We start from the raw sequence: 17,865 nt of genomic DNA, 5'->3' as shown, positions 1-17,865 counted from the left end.
TTGATGTTCATGTGTCCATGGTAAGACAGACTGTCTACAAATGGAGAAAGTTTAGCACTGTTGCTACTCTCCCTAGGCGTGGTCATCCTGTAAAAATGACTGCAAGAGCACAGCGCAGAATGCTGCATGAGGTAAAGAAGAATCCCAGAGTGTCAGCTAAAGACCTACAGAAATCTCTGGCACATGCTAACATTTTTGTTGACACATCTACAATAAGGAAAACATTAAACAAGAATGGAGTACATGGGAGGACACCACGGAGGAAGCCATTGCTGGCCAAAAAGAAGATTGCAGCACGTTTGAAGTTTGCAAAAGAGCACCTGGATGTTCCACAGCACTACTGGCAAAATATACTGTGGACAGATGAAACCAAGATGGAGTTGTTTGGGAAGAACACACAACACTATGTGTGGAGAAAAAAAGGCACAGCACACCAACATCAAAACCTCATCCCCACTGTGAAACATGGCGGAGGGAGCATCATGATTTGGGGTTGCTTTGCTGCCTCAGGGCCTGGACGGATTGTTGTCATTGATGGGAAAATGAATTCCAGAGTTTATCAAGACATTTTGCAGGAAAATGTACGTACGACCGTCTGTCCGCCAACTGAAGCTCCGCAGAGGATGGGTGATGCAACAGGACAATGACCCAAAGCATACAAGTCATTCAACAAAACAATGGCTGCAACAGCACAGAATACGCCTTCTGGAGTGGCCCAGTCAGAGTCCTGACCTCAACCCGATTGAAATGCTGTGGCATGACCTTAAGAGAGCGATTCACACCAGACATCCCAAGAATATTGCTACACTGAAACAGTTTTGTGAAGAGGAGTGGTCCAAAATGACTCCAGATCGTTGTGCAGGTCTGATCTGCAACTACAGGAAACGTTTGGTTGAGGTTATTGCTGCCAAAGGAGGGTCAACCAGTTATTAAGTCCAAAGGTTCACATACTTTTTCCTCCCTGCACTGTGAATGTTTACATGTTATGTGCAATTAAACCATGGCAACATCTAATGTTTGTGTAGTATTATGTTCAGCAGACTGTGTTCTTCTATTGTTGTGACCTAGATGACGTTCAGAGCACATTTTATGCCCAATTCATGCAAAACTCCACGTAATCCCAAGGGGTTCACATACTTTTTCTTGCAACTGTATATATGGTGCTCAACGTAAATGAATATACCCCTTTTGAAAAGTAAGATTTTAATCAATATCTCAATGAACACAAGAACAATTTCCAAACTTTTGACAAAACTGAGTTTTATAGAACATTTGTTTAGCTCATTACATGAAAGAAAGGTTAATAATATAACTTAGATTACAAAATCTTCAGTTTTAATCAAATTAGTTGATGCAAACATGAATACACCCCACAACAAAAACTACTACATCTGGTATTTTGTATGACCTCCATGATTTGTAAGGACAGCACCAAGTCTTCTAGGCATGGAATGAACAAATTGGTGACATATTGCAACATCTATCTTTTTCCATTCTTCTTTTTCCAGAGCCTGGATGCTGGATGGAGGGTGATGCTCAACTTCTCTCTTCTGAATTCCCCATAGGTATTCAATTGGGTTCAGATCAGGAGACATACTTGGCCAATGAATCACTTTCACCCTGTTCTTCAGAAATGCAACAGTTGCCTTAGATGTTTGTTTTGGATCATTGTCATGTTGGAAAAGTGCGCAATGACCAAGGGCACGAGTGATGGTAGCATCTTCTCTTTCAATATAGAGCAGTACATCTGAGAATGTAAGATACCAGCAATAAAATGAAGCTCCCGAGCACCAGCCGCACTCATGCAGCCCCACAGAAGGACACTGCCACCACCATGTTTCACTGTAGGCACCATGCATTTTTCTGTGTACTCCTCACCTTTGCGACGCTATACAGTTTTGAAGCCATCAGTTTCAAAAACATTTACAGTATCTTAGTCTCATCACAGAGTCCAAGTAGTGTGGTAATGAATAAGCGCTGTCTTTAGCATGAAATGCATTTACCTTCCAGTCCCCCACTGTATTTCCACTGTCTGTATTGGTTTTATCTTGGTTCAATAAAGTGGATTGTTTGGAGTGTAGCCGATCGGACATTGTTTGTTCTCATCTATACAGCACACGAGCTGGGCTGGCACCTACAGGAGGAGCTTTGCTTGGAGATTAGGAGTCTCTCTACCTTGAGCAGCGGTAAACGTACAGAGTCTCAGTAGTCTTCTTCTTTTTCAGCATGGGCCCTGGCAAATTCTAGGCGGGCATTTTTTGTATGAGGAAAGAACAAAGAGAGGGTGCACAGGCCTAGTGCATTACCATAAAAAATGTTTAATAAGAAATATTATAGGTGTTGTACTCACAAATGAGAATAAAGGCAAGGCACATCATAAAAGAACAGCTGAGTCAACACCGCGCTGAGTAACAGTCCGCAATGGGGAGTGCAGACATCCAATAGCTGACGCGTTTCAAGGACTTGCCTCTTCCTCAGAGCGTCATATGGGGCATTTTTTGTGCATGGGCTTTAGGAGAGGCTTCCTTCATGCACGACACCCATGCATGTCACTCCTCTGCAGTGTACGCCTTATCATGTCACAGGAAACAATTACCCCAGTTTGGTTCTACTTCTTTAGCTAAACTGCAGTGAACCTGCATGGCGATTTTCTTGAACCCTTCTCATCAGAAGATGCTCCTGTCGAGATGTTAACTTCCGTGGACAGCCTGGAAATCTCTGAGATGGTTGCAGTTCCACCTTTGTTAAATTTTTGTATCACTTTTGCTACGGTATTCATACTGATGAGTAAAGCTTTGCTGATCTTCTTGTAGCTTTTACCTTTCTTGTGTAAAGAAATTATTATCTTTCTCAGGCCTCATGACATTTCTCTTCCATGTGGTGCCATTACTAACAGCATGAAATGGGAAGGGGCTTTCTTTGTTAACCACTTGCCTACCGGACACTTATACCCCCTTCTTTACCAGGCCAATTTTCAGCTTTCAGCGCTGTTGCACTTTGATTGACAATAGCGCGGTCATGCAAGATTGTACCCATATGAAATTTTTATCATTTCTTTCTCACTAATAGAGCTTTCTTTTGGTGGTACTGCCGCTGGGCACTTTACTTTTTGCGCTATAAACAAAAAAAGGCAAAATATTTGAAAAAAAAATTTTTCTTTGTTTCCATTATAAAATTTTTCAAACAGGTAATCTTTCTCCTTCACTGATGTGAGTTGATGAGGCAGCACTGATGGGCACTGATAGGCGGCATTGATAGGCAGCACTGATAGGCACTGATAGGCAGCACTAATGAGGTGGCACGGTTAGGCGGCACTGATAGGCAGCAGTAATGAGGTGTCACGGATAGGCGGCACTGACTGGCGGCACTGCTAGGCATTGACTGGCGCAACTGCTGGGCACTGACTGGCACAACCGATGGGCACTGACTGGTGGCACTGACTGGCAGCACTGAATTGATGGGCACTGGTGGGTGGCACTGGTGGGCCCAGGTGGGTGGCACTGGTGGGCACAGGCGGCTGGCACTTCTGGGCACAGGTAGGTGGCACTGCTGGGTGGCACTGCTGGGCATAGGTGGATGCACTGCTGGGCACAGGTGGGCAGAACTGGTGGGTGGGACTGGTGGGCACAGGTGGGTGGGCACAGGTGGGTGGCACTGCTGGGTACAGGTAGGTGGCACTTCTGGGCACAGGTAGGTGGCACTGCTGGGTGGCACTGCTGGGCACAGGTGGGTGCACTGCTGGGCACAGGTGGGCAGAACTGGTGGGTGGCACTGCTGGGCACCGATCATCAGGGCACTGATCATCAGTGCCCTGATGATTGGTGCTGATCCCTGCTCTGACAGCGTGAGGAAAGTGCAGCCGAGAACCGGCAATTGCATTTCCCGGTGATCAGCGTTTCATTGGACACAGCTGATCACGTGGTAAAAGGCCGCTGTGATTGGCCTTTTACCACATCACGGAGATCGCTGGGTGCGCGCCCCCGGGGGCGATCAGGAGAGCGTGTTCTGGGAAGACGTCATATGACGCCCTCCCAGAACTGGCCGGCTGCAGTGTAGCCGTCATTCGGCTATCTGCGGTTGGCAAGTAGTTAAGTAACACCCTTTTATAATCAACTGCCTGCTGGACACCTGTTTAATGAATGATAAGACTCACCTGTAGTTTAATTCTTTTTAATTAGGATTTTGTTGTCTAAAATCTAGCTATGCTCCTAAGGCTGGCCATACATTATACAATTTTCTTACAATTTTCTCTACAATTTCCTTTAGATTTACCTTCAACTAACTATGTAGTGCAAGGGCCTGCCTAATTGGACACAACTGAAAGTGTTGTTTGCGTTTGACCTCATATTATTATTATTATTATTATACAGTATTTATAAAGCGACAATAGTTCGCTCAGAGCAGTACATTACAGAGGGGGACAGAACATGTGACAGAACAATACCAATACAATGCAAAACATGAGGGGATCAAGGGCCCTGCTCTATGATATACTTTTTTGTAAATCTAAAGGAAAATTGTATAATGTATGGCCAGCTTTATGCAGACCATACATGGTTCGAATTTTGAGCGCTTTTTCATCCGAAAATCGAAACGTTGTTCGTTCTGTAATCCGATGGTGCCAGCAATGATTTTGAAAATTGGCCGACCAAGTCATAAAGTTCATCACATATAGCAGGAAATGATGTAATTTTTGACCTTTCAGACCCTCCCCCACTATACAGAGAGGCTAACTGAACGAACATCGCAATTGTTTCGCACCCACGTAAAATCCGTCGATATTGCACGAAAATGCCCAGCAACATCTCCAAATGAAAAATTGCCATAATGGTGCTTGGCTTGGTAGCACTGGAGGAGCAAAAACAGAAAAAAAAAGGATGAGCAGAGTATGGTCCAAAGACTGGCTTCTTCAAAGGCCATGTTTTCCCACATGAATCTGCTGTCAAATTTATAAGAAAACAATCCCAACGATTACAAAAACTATTTAAGAATGTCACAGCAGTCGTTTGAGCTCCTCCTAACATGGTTGGACCACACATCAAGAAGACAGACTCTTTCATGCGCAAATCCACCAGCGCTGAGGAAAGGCTCATAGCAACCGTCCTTTACCTAGCAACGGGAAGATCCTATGAAGACCTCAAGTTTTCAACTGGTATATCAGCACAGTCCTTGGGCAGGATAATCTCAGAAACGTGTGCAGCAATATCCAATGTGCTGAAAGCTGACTATTTTTAGGTATAATTTACCATTTACTATAATAAATCTTGTGGGTTTTACTGGACATGTGTAATAGCAAAATATCTGTTTTTTGTATCCAAATGTCGGTGTATTTATATTTTTAGAACCCTTCCCCCCCCAGAAAAAAAATAAGCACCAGTGATCAAATACCACAGAAAGAAAGCTCTATTCCTGTCACAAAAGGCCTAAAATGTAATTTTGGTGCAGTGTTACATGAACGCAAAATTGCCAGTCAAATACCACAGCGCCGTAACGCAAAAAATGGCCAGGTCAGGAAGGACCCTCTGGAGGGTAAGGGATTAATATTATATAATAATTATTTAAAAATTAGCAAAAAGTTTATTAATTGAAATACAAACAAAATATAATAAATTCAAAACTTTGTACAGTGCACAATAACATTAGGCATATATCTAAAGAACAAATGTCTCAAAGGTTTGTGTATTGCACATCATGAGACCAGGAACTCTGCATTTGGTCATGCATTTGCCAGTTTGCAGTTGTATTAGATTGGGGGGAGTAATTTGGGATTGTGGGTCCCTAGCCTGAGAATAGGTGGGCCTATTGTGGAAAAGAGGGGGCATACATTGATAGGGGTTTGTAATACCCTGTGATGGATGGGGCATAATAGTTACACTGTTCTGTGCAGACATTAGTGTCTGGCTAGAACTGAGTGCATTATATCCAACAATTTTTGTATTATAGGTTGCTTGTTCCCTTTGACCTATTATTAAAAGTTTGTAGATGAGTGGATCAATTATTTCCCATTGCTGTTGGGTCATCTTACGCAGCTTGTGTGCAATATGTTTTGCAAATATGTCACATTCATCCTCCTTTTGAGCCAGGGCAGCAGATGATTGTCTCAAAAACGTTGCTGTGTCATACTCAGTAGATTTTCTCTTTTTTCCTCTGTTTATTCTCAATGCTGGGCTTGTTCTTTTCTGTGTACCTTCACTTTCCTATTCCAAAAAAGCAGTGAAAATATGTTTAATGTTCAAGAAACACACATTAAACATTTTTTATCTTTATCTTTTACAGTTTCCAAGTAGCTCTCAAGAATAGCTGCAGACTGCCAAAGAATTTCATGACCTTTGGAACTTTCCAAACTGTGGCGATGCCATACATGGAAAACATGTGCGCATCCCACCACCTGCACATTCAGGATCATATTACTATAATTACAAAAGCTTCTTCAGCATCATCCTGTTGGCCATTGTAAATGCAAAATATGAATTCCTCTACCTTGGTATTGGTAAAAATGGCCAGAATTCTGATGGAGGTGTTATGGATCATACTGAATTCCTACAAAAAATGAAGAGTGGACTTCCAAATCTTCCCACATTAGTTGAGACAGTTGAAGGACTGAATTTCATCTTTGCTGGAGATGATGCGTTTTCTTTGCATGATCATATGTTGAAACCATTCCCATGGAGAAATATGACTCATGAACAAAAAGTGTTCAACTACCAGCTGTCACAAGGCGCATGGTTGAAAATGCATTTGGTATAATGGCAAGTCGGTTCTGCATTTTCCACACCCCCATCAATGTGGACATAGACACAATTGATGCAATTGTGGAGAGCTGCTGCTTGCTTCATAATTTTTTGAGGTGTACTACCATGGCCTATATGCCACCAGTATCACTGGATAGAGAAGATCTCTTAAGTGGTGAACTTCTGCTTGGAGAATGGAGATATGATAATGGTGGCCTAGAAAACTTGGCTAGTGTACGACTTGTTTTGCCCACAATGACAGGACGTCAAAACCGTGTGAATTATAAGCATTATTTTGTGGGGAATGGTGCAGTGTCTTGGCAGGATAATGTGGTGTAAATATATATACTACATCTGAATTGATGATACTGTGTATGTGTGTATATAACTATTAAATATAGTTGTGAGATTGTTGTCAGTGCTTTAATTGTTCATTTTCTGGGTACATATGTATATACATTGCAAATATAGATGTTTTATTTCAATTTCCTGTGCCTCTGGTATATCAAGGTCCACCTGTGATAGAGGTGACAAGGACACGTTGGATGTGTCGTTTGAGGGACCTGGCTGCAAGGAGCAATGTGACTCTCTTGAAACATCAGAGTCAGCTAAGAAGAGCAGGCTATCAAAATACCATAACCGTGGCACATAAACATCATCGACCCCTGCACCAGATTTCTTGGAATCCTCAATTATGTTTAGTTCCTTTTTAAAGATTGTGCGCAGGTTGGCAATCTCGTGCTTTACATACACCTCATCAGCAAGTGGATAAACTGTAGTACATAATTGTACCAATTTTTTGTATGTCTCATCACGCATCAAGTGATTTGAATATTCTTTGGATTTAACCTTCCACAGGCATGGCATATCACGGAGCATGTCAATAAATTGTGGCAAAAATGCAGGAGATGTAAATTTCTGGGCCATAGCTGAAAATAAACAGAAATCATATTTATAAAATGCACACAAAGTATATTTAGAATACAATCCAGAAAAGTTAACTTAACACATTATGCTGTTGCTGGGAATACTAGCAATGGTAGACAGCATACTGTACATGGGAAGGTAAGGCCTTTGTCTAAAATGTAGTATAAGCACAGAAATTTGGAGACATGAACTACCTGTATTAAATACTGACAGACAATAGTGTTTGTTTTGTCGTTTTTTTTCCGAAGAAATTTTGTTCTTTTGTTTCAATTATCAATGATATTTCGTTCTCTCAAGTAGCGTTCTTTCTTATGAAAAGTCGTTCCCGCCGAAGAAATGACGTGCTTTGCTGGCGCCTTTGTACACTCTAAGCTCCGCCTGTTCTTTCTGGCGCCCTTTGTGGGGACAAGATGGAGGAACAAGAAGACAGCACAGGCAGTGAGAGCGATCATGTTGGCTCAGTGTAGCAGCTGGAGAGTGGCAGATCCAAAAAGAAGAAAAAGGCCAGCGATGTGTCATTACAAGAGATGGTTGAAATGGTGAGAATCCTGCTCCGGAAGGATTATGATTGCAAGCTCCAAGTATACAAGAATACAAATCAAAGGAAGGATGCAATTATGGGAAAAATCCTCAAAGTCCTTTGGAGTAAACATGGATTTCAACGAACAAAGGATCAACTGAGAAAAAGATGGTCTGATCTCAAGTTAAGGGAGGTTGATCAATTCAAGAAAATAAGGAAAATTCTCTGAAAAAGTGAGTTTATTCTTCAATGGAATACCATACATATTTCTTTTGTTTTATAGGGTACATAATGTTTGCAATGTGCTTTATTCATGCTACATGTACTATATGTGTCAGCATGAATCTGTTATGTGCTGCTTTTCTGATGCATTTAATGAGACATATGTGTTGTGTGTTGTATATGTGCGTTGTCCATGCATCTATCTATTAGATGTTGTGTGTCTATTCCATGTATGTTTTGTATCCATGTATGTAAAGTTATAACGCTTACAAATGGCGGTATAGACAATTTTTTTTTATACTAGCAATAGCGGCGATCAGTGATTTATTGCAAAACTGCGGCGGACATTCTGACACTGTGATAAATAATTGGTGTCACTGACATCCCCAGTGTCATCAATACAGTGATCAGTGATAAATAAAAGCACTGACACTGTGCTAATGGCACTGGGCAGGAAGGGGGTAAAGGGAGGGGTGATCAAAGTGTTAACTGTGTGCTGTGAGTGTTTTACTGGGGAGACCCAACACATTGTCTATATTTCACTATATTTACTAATTTGTGGGTTCCCACATTTGAAATGTCTTGCTTTAAAGAATAATTCCAAATATTTTAACACAGGGGAACGCATGAAGAAGCAGGATACAGAGCAATCTGTCTGCAAGAAGACTGAAACAAAGGGGATAGATGACCCAAGAGGCCCTGATGAGCATGCAGATGAAATCATCATTGACCTTCTACCAGTTACAGATGAGAAGGCAGTCATTAGCACATGTTTGGGTAATTATTCATATATTTACATTCATCTGTGTAAATATATATGTCTGTATGTTAATAATATTTGCAAAATGTTATTAATAGGAAATCCAGAGTCAACTGGACTCAACAGTTTCACAGCACAAAAACTGACAGCTGAATTAATGGCATGCAATGTACAGATAGAAGATATAAGAGATACTCTGACCACTTTACAAGTCAGGATTAACACAGTGTTGGATACCCTTTGTAAACTAATTTAATTTAGTCATGTCAGTTATTTTTGTTAACAGTGTTTTTTGGGTTCTTAAATCGTTATGTTCTACCTTTTTACTATGCACATATTTTTGGACAATATGTGTTCATGTTAAACTCTGTTTTGTGCAGATTGGAAAATATAAGACAAATGTTGCATTTACTGGTGATTAATACTACTGGCTATTGTAGGCATTAGCAGTAATCTTTATTTACTAAAATGTAGACTGCAAAATCTGTAGGTGCTCTGCATAGTAACCAATCATTTTCATGGTTTTATTACCAAAGCTAGAAAGCAGATTGGCTATCATGAGCACCTGCAATAGTAGTGTACCAGTTTTAGTAATTCGCTCTGCTGCCCACAAATTCCATAGTGGATTTGTGTTAGAGAATACCTCACCAACATTGCTATGTATTTACTAAAGCTGTACGGTGCAAAATCAAACTCACGTCTGAAGTGAAACCAATCAGCTTCCATGTTTGATTGCCAAAGCTGAATTCTGCTTAAGGAGTTTAGAAGCTGATTGGTTTCAAGTCCACAATAAACCTGAATTTTCTTCTTCATCTTTAACAAATAAACCACTCTGTGTTGATATTGTGATGAAGTGATTTTCTATCCTGGCAAGGTCTTTTAGGACAGCAAATCACCCCGTTACATTGCAGTACAAAGGAAGTTGTCTTGTTGATGATCTTCCAACAATTGGCAGCATGTGAACCAAAAACAGATTTTTTTATTATACTTTCATTGGATTGTATGCATATGAAAATCTGCAGGTGTTTGTAATCATGGTGGCTATATGGTGGAGGACATCTATTTCACTATTATAGTGCAACATATCTCCCATGTGCAACACTGCCTTTTGTACCCCATCTCTGAAGCCTGCCTAGGTAACAGGGTAACGACAGGGCTTGGGTTATTGTACAGTGCTAGCTCCATATCTCAAATTGATTTCCTATTTTAGGATTGCATATGTTTGAGTTAGCTGCAAAAGATTCTAAACTCTAAATCTCAACATACACTATACAATGTGATTGTACACATTGTATCATGTATCATAAAATATATAGTGCAAAGGACAGCCTGATTGGATACAGAGTGATTAGAATAATAGATGCAGTCCTTGTATGATACAAGTGTACAAAAATTGTAACAGCAGATTGTATAGTGTATGTCACTTTTAAAATTACAACATTTTTTAAGAAAATACACAGGAATAGATTTTGTGAATTCAGAAGCTGATGAAGGTTTACATGCTATCCAATCATCTTCTTGTTCAGTTATGTGTTGTATATCAAACATGGAAGATGATTTGTTTTTCTTTCTAGATGCCCCAGATTTGCCAGCCTGCATGTTTAGTACATAACCCCCACAGGTTAGTAGCAGTTGGCCATAAATATGTGTATTGACCAGGAGGCTGCTACAAACATGTGTATTGTGTTCTTTATGTAATTATGTCTTTATTTTGGATTGCACACCTATCTCTACCTTTAGCAGACAACATGGCAGCAGACATCTTATAGTTGGTCATTATTACTAGCTTTCATGCTTATACAGCATACATATTAACAAGATCCATTCCTAACAGGAGTAAACAGAATCAATACATTGTCCCATAACCTGCAAAGGGGAAGTCCAGCTTTCCTTCAAATTTTCATTGTCCATTTTGAACAAGCTGCCACAAACATGCGATGTCCCTCACTCACATGCGAGGCCACTGAATGTGCTGTCTAAGCTGTACAATGAAGGAAATAAGTATTTGATCCCCTGCTGATTTTTAATGTTTGCCCACTCACAAAGAAATGTTCAGTCTAAAAATCGAATGGTAGGTGTAATATAACACTTAGAGACAGAATAGCAACAAAAAATTCAAAAGAAATGCATGTCTAACAAATTATGCACTGATTTGCATGTTCACGAGGGAAATAAGTATTTGATCCCCTTCACAAAACATGACTTAATACTTGGTAGCAAATCCCTTGTTGGCAATCACAGAGGTCTGACATCTCCTGTAGTTGGCCACCAGGTGTGCACACATCTCAGGAGGGATTTTGGCCCACTTCTCTTGGCAGATCCTCTCCAAGTCATTAAGGTTTGGTGGCTGAAGTTTGTCAACTCAAACTTTTAGCTTCCTCCACAGATTTTCAATTGGATTAAGGTCTGGAGACTCCTTTTGTTGCCTTGTCAGTGTGTTTTGGGTCACTGTCATGCTGGAACATCCATCCATGACTCATTTTCAATGCCCTGGCTGAGGGAAGAAGGTTCTCGCCCAAGATTTGACGGTACATTGCCCCGTCCATCGTCCCTTTGATGCGGTGTAGTTGACCTGTCCCCTTAGCACAAAAACACCCCCAAATCAAAATGTTTCCACCACCATGTTTGACAGTTGGGATGGTGTTCTTGGAGTCATAGGCAGCATTCCTCTTCCTCCAAACACGGCAAGTTAAGTTGATGCCAAAGAGCTCGATTTTGGTCTCATCTGACCACAACACTTTCAACCAGTGCTCCTCTGCATTATTCAGATGTTCAGTGGCAAACTTCAGATGTGCCTGGACATGTGCTTTCTTGAGCAGAGGGACCTTGCTGCACTGCAGGATTTCAATCCTCGTCGGCGTAGTGCGTTACCAATTGTTTTCTTGGTGACTTTGGTCCCAGCTGCCTGGAAATCATTGACAAAATCCTCACGTGTAGTTCTGGGATGATTACTCACTGTTCTCATGATCATTGATACTCCACGAGGTGAGATCTTGCATGGTCCACCAGACCTAGGGAGACTGATAGTTGTTTTGTGTTTCTTCCATTTGCGAATGATTGCACCAACTGTTGTCAACTTCTCACCAAACTGCTTGGCGATAGTTTGATAGCCCAGTCCAGCCTTGTGTAGGTCTACAATCTTGTCCCTGACATCCTTGGACAGCTCTTTGGTCTTTGCCATGGTGGAGAGTTTGGAATCTGATTGTTTGATTGCTCCTGTGGACAGGTGTCTTTTATACAGGTAACAAAATGAGATTAGCAGCACTTTAAGAGACTGCTTCTAATCTCAGCTTCTTACCTGTATGAAAGACACCTGGTAGCCAGAAATTCTGCCAACTAATAGGGGATCAAATACTTATTTTCCTCATGAACATGCAAATCAGTGCATAATTTGTTAGACATGCATTTCTTTTGAATTGTTTGTTGCTGTTCTGTCTCTCAGTGTGACAATACACCTACCATTCGATTTTTAGATTGATCATTTTTTTGTGAGTGGGCAAACATTCAAAATCAGCAGGGGATCAAATATTTATTCCCTTGACTGTATGTGATTGAGGCAATAGGAATAGAATACTTCCATTTATGTGTGTGGATGAGTGCTGCTCAGAGAGAATATTGTGTTCCATGTCTGAGGTGGGAAGCACTCACCTGACTCCCAGAGAACCATGCCATATCCTGTATGTAACCTACATACACTTTATAAAGCAATTCCAGTGGCCTCACGTCTTTTATTGAGCTTATTCATTATGCCAAGTTTGCCAAATCTAAACTATGTAAAGTGTAACCAAAGCTGGACTTCTGCTTGAAACTGGATTAGGAATCCATAAGCACCCAAGACATGTGAACCCTGCTTAAAACGTACACCATTCTGAACAGACACCAAATGCATCAACTCCAATGTCAGGCTACTATCACTTTGCATAATCCAACAGATTACAGAGTAAAATCAAAACATGCTCCTGTAGAGGACAGCCCGAGCATTTAATACTCCTAAACACACTTCATGTTCCAAAGAATGAAGGACAGTGTGCACCGAGTGTCACTATGCTGTACAGGTATTATTGTATCATGTCAATGTTCTCCAACCTAACATTGCAACTATGCTTCCTCTCTGTACATACACTGTATGGCGAGTGATCTTCCGCCTTTCCTCCACTCTGTATATCATACACTGTATGGCGAGTGCTATTTCGCCTTTTCTTTAAAATAACATCAGTCTACTTAACTGACTGTCAAATATATATGGCATGAGTGGAATATCCAAAAATGTGCAAATCTTTCAGCCACATCATATCTATGTAACATTTGTCTAAATATTTGTCCAATATTGTATAAACAATGTACAGTTTGTATACTATTATATTTTATCACACAAAACGGAATATTTTAATATTTCTACAAACATTTCATATTTTTGATAAAAAATATCTTAAAAATTATTCTATTTTTTTATGTTTCAAAAAATAGTTCAATAAAGCAGTGTTGCTTAAAAAGATCTATTTATTTTATATGCCAATGACATTTTTTTTTTTTTTATATTTCACTATTTTGGGGGTGAATATATGGATAATGTAAACCAAGGGTGTCAAACTGGTGGACCTCAAAGTCACATGAGGCATTGCAAGGCTGACAGTTACAAGCATGACTCCCAAAGGCAGAGGCATGATGGAACTTGGAGTTCTGCAACAGCTGGAGGGCCACCAGTTTGACACCCCTGATCTAAACAACAGCCCTCCTTAGGAGTTTTACCCCCCATCCTGACCAGTCCATTTTTTGCCTTCTGACACTTTGTTGCTTTAACTGACAATTGCACGGATATGCAACCCTGCATCCAAATGATGTTTACGTTCTTTTTTAAACGGGCACAGCTTTCTTTCTTTTCTTTTCTTTTTTGGGTCACTTGTGTGTTCGTGTTTTTGAGCTAGGCCCACAAAAAAGGAAACATTCATTGTTTTACGGGAAAGTTAGAGAAGTTTACAAATGGTGGTATATAGACTAATTTTGGGGGTTTTCTAAGTTTTAGTAGTAATGGCGGTCATCAGTGACTTAAAGCGGGACTGCAGTGGACATTCTGACACTGGGGTGGTGTCACTGTGCTAACGGCACTGAGCAGGAAGGTAAACACAAGAGGTGCTCAAAGGATTAACTGTGTGGTGTGTGTTTTACACTGTGTGGCTCTGTTGGTGCTTCACTGTAAGCACACTGCTATGCAGAGCCATGCAAAGCAGTGTGCAAGAGCTGACAGAGGAGAGATCTGTATTGTTTCCATTTCTTCCCTCCTTTGGAGATGCTTGCCAAGCAGCGTGTGCCATTGAGTAATCACTGTGCACGTCCTGGTGATTGACTGCTGTAGCCATGAATGGCAGCACAGGTAGGGTGTGCACAAAAATCATATATATATATATATATATATATATATATATATATATATATATGTCATTTTGCACACCTGTTTTAGGACTTCTACTATAGGGTATACGGGAAGTGGTTAATATTAAAGCATGGTGCCATATCTCAGGCAATTCTGCATATAGAAATATTACGTTCACAACAAAGTGATATGTAAAGTTCTGCAAATGTCATGCGTTTCATACATGTTAGCCGATTATACACAATTCACATCATTTTGTGAACCAATTTTGTGTTGTTCTTAAATTGACACACACCCCCACAGCGGTTTGCATTAATTAGGTGTGATTTGGATGCGGTGTGGACATTGCACAGAAACCACTGCAAATTCAGCACCGCATCATTCTGCAGTACATTATGAGTTGACCACTTTTAATACATTCCCATAACTGTTTCTACATTTTTGCATGTGGCTGGCCTTTTTGGGGGGTCAATGCATAGAGCCTTTTATCACATCATTGCATGGTCGGTGAGAATGGACATAAATTGATGTGACTTTGGGGGGTATTCTTCAGGCAGTTTAGCACAGAGTGCCTGCCATAGCAAATGCATGTGCTGTACATTTATTTATTCACACACAGGAAGCCATCTACTAACGTTTTGTTGACATTAAACAGCTTTGTCCTTTGTTCCGGAACAGAAATTTCGTACAGGTGAAACTTCTTTTCCTTCCTGGTCATGGCTCATTCGCATATTCTTTTTGGAAAAAAATCGTACAATTTGACCATCAATGAGTCAAAAATCGGTCGTTTTTTATGAATTTTCCAACATGCCCGATCACCGAAAAGAGGAGGAACCGTGAAAAGTGACCAGTGCCATTGACCCACTAACAGTGCGAAAATCATCCGATTATTCTTTTGGACGAAAAATCGGCCGATTTTCGAACCATGTATGGCCGGCATTAGACTTTCATTGGGGTATATTCATTTTTGCAACATGGTCTTGAATTACTTTATTAGGAAAAATAATTTTTTGTGTGTGCAAATGAACAAATCTTGTTTGCAATCAATGGTCCACATTTGTGGGAGTATATTGTAGTATAGTGTCCCATAGAAAATGTTGATTCTGAAAGGAAAGGAAAGATTTTCTGATTAATCAGTTGGGGTGTACTTATTTATGCTGAGCACTGTACTTACCTCTTTATATCTTCTGATGAAGTGTATCTGTTGACCTGAGAAATGTGTTGAGAGGTCCCCTCTTCAGCCAAGATGAAAAATGGAAATGTTTTATGCACCTATAACAATTTTGGGTTTGTGGTTGTAGAGGATTTACAAGAGCGGTGTATGGTATGATATGTACAAAGAATTTGAACAGCATCACTAATTCTTTTAATATTATTTATGTGTTTAAACATTTGTTAAATCAATGAAATACCAATGTAATTTTAACTATGGTTTACATATCTATATACTTATTTTGTGCTTACTCGAAGGGGAGCCGCTTGGTGAGACAGGTTCTTTGTTCTTTGCCAGGACTCTGAGAACTGCTTCATTCCCTCGGACACAGCTGATTAGGTAGAGAGATGCTGCAAACAACTATGAATACCATTATTAGTATATTACCCACAACAGTAACAGAATATAGGAATAAACACCAGGTTAAACAGTAAAAAACAAAGTAAGTATATTATCAGCAAGCAAAATAAATGGCAATGCTTGGGAACTAAAGAAAAAGGAGTCTGTTTAGAAGCAATAAATTAGCTGATGAGAATACTAGGCTATAATCGAGAAATCTATCTGGATTACTGTGGTACTTTGCAACCTAACCTATTTTCTGCAGCACAGGTAAAGGGCAGAATAAACACTGAACCATTTAAACAATGTACAACATAAACAGTAAGGAAAAAAAGTCTCATCGTCCCCTCTGCAACAAATGATCAGAAAATACAGAGCGTGCGTTCTGTATATATCCCCCTGAATGTATGACTAGCTCCAGAAAGGGGTACCCTTGGGAGGCAGCTGTATAGTGTCTGGTGCCTGGTATGCATCCTTAAACTGGCTAATGGTGGGCCCAAATGTACTGTATATGGTGGGGCACTTGGTTACCATCCCTTTAAATTGTTATGTAGTGGTTGGCGTTGGGATTATTAAGCAAATGTGCAGTCTCCGGTAATAATGAACTGCCAACAGTTGTCCTCCTGGATTACATTTACCAGGATTGAGAAGTTGCATAATCATGCCTCCTTAACCCTCACAGACGCACCACCACTGCATAGCCAGGAGGGAGGGAGAAGAGTGGGAGGAGGAACACACACAACCATTTACTTTAAATATTAGAAATGCTATTGTATAATATTTGTACAGGTTAGATGGAGCCTATTCTTGCCTAGCAGTAAAGTAGCACATCTACCAAACCCACACATCACTAATTGCCACCATGACCTGTAGAAAGTTCTAAGACATTAACAAATTGATTCGATATTTATATTCTGGGAAATGTGGTGTTTTTTTTCCTTCAGATTGTCTGGTCATGCAAAGAAAGTCCAAAAACCTGCAGGTGGCCCCCAAGTCAGCTAAGGTATATCTCCAGTTCCCAGTAGGCCATCTCCACTTTTTTTGAGGAAGGGAAAGTATGTAGATAGGATTGGCTCTGGAGTAGCATCTATTTGGCAACCACTCTGTAATATCTGTGTGTTATTGCCCTGCAGCATTCAAGAAATGCAGCAAGAGACAACAAACAATTGCTTATCTTGCCCAGGCACACCCAATTAGCTGCTAGGAATGATGAGGAACTGGCCAAACTGTTTTTTGATGTGACCATTGCAGATTGGGCAGGCTTTGTTTCCTGCAGATGAAGGGCTCTTCCTCTCAAGAATCCAAAGCTGCCGAGTCTCAAGGGTCTCTTTTATAGAGATTGGCTCTATTATCATATTAATTAACTTTTTGGTATTTTACATAGTAAATGTGATTTTTTTTAGACTTCAGATAAACTATTTTATTAAGAAGTGGTGTAGCCTTCTTGCATGTGTTTGCATAGCCCTTCTGGTGACAATTCCTGTGGGAAAAATGTCAATGTCTAAACTATCTTAATGACTGGTGGCATCCAGCAAATAGAGGCAGTTCTATTTCCATCATGAATGCACTGGATTATACTGACTCAGCATTGATATCCAGACTGGCCATATGAGTCTCATCCCTTCCAGTAATAAGTCATATGATATTTTAGTGGTAGCAAAGCAAATGCAACTTGACTTGCCCACTGTTCTTAAGCATTTCACCATTTATCTGAGCATTTAATGGTATATTGTAAAGCACTGAGCAAACTGTTCGCGCTATATAAATCCTGTATAATAATAA

The 17,865-nt window shown here is 40.3% G+C and overlaps 1 pseudogene; it reads left to right on the top strand.

Annotated features, from left to right (window-relative positions):
* The window catches only part of LOC149457926 (uncharacterized), a 123,061-nt pseudogene extending 115,991 nt beyond the window's left edge, over nt 1-7,070 (top strand).
* Nucleotides 7,071-17,865: the final 10,795 nt, after the last annotated feature.

This window comes from Staurois parvus, unplaced genomic scaffold, assembly GCF_062004578.1.
Source record: "Staurois parvus isolate SC_StPar_1 unplaced genomic scaffold, SC_StPar_1.0 ptg000299l, whole genome shotgun sequence".
Taxonomy (NCBI): Eukaryota; Metazoa; Chordata; class Amphibia; order Anura; family Ranidae; genus Staurois; species Staurois parvus.
The sequence above is the reverse complement of the archived record's forward strand: the minus strand, read 5'-3'. Positions and strand labels throughout refer to the sequence as shown.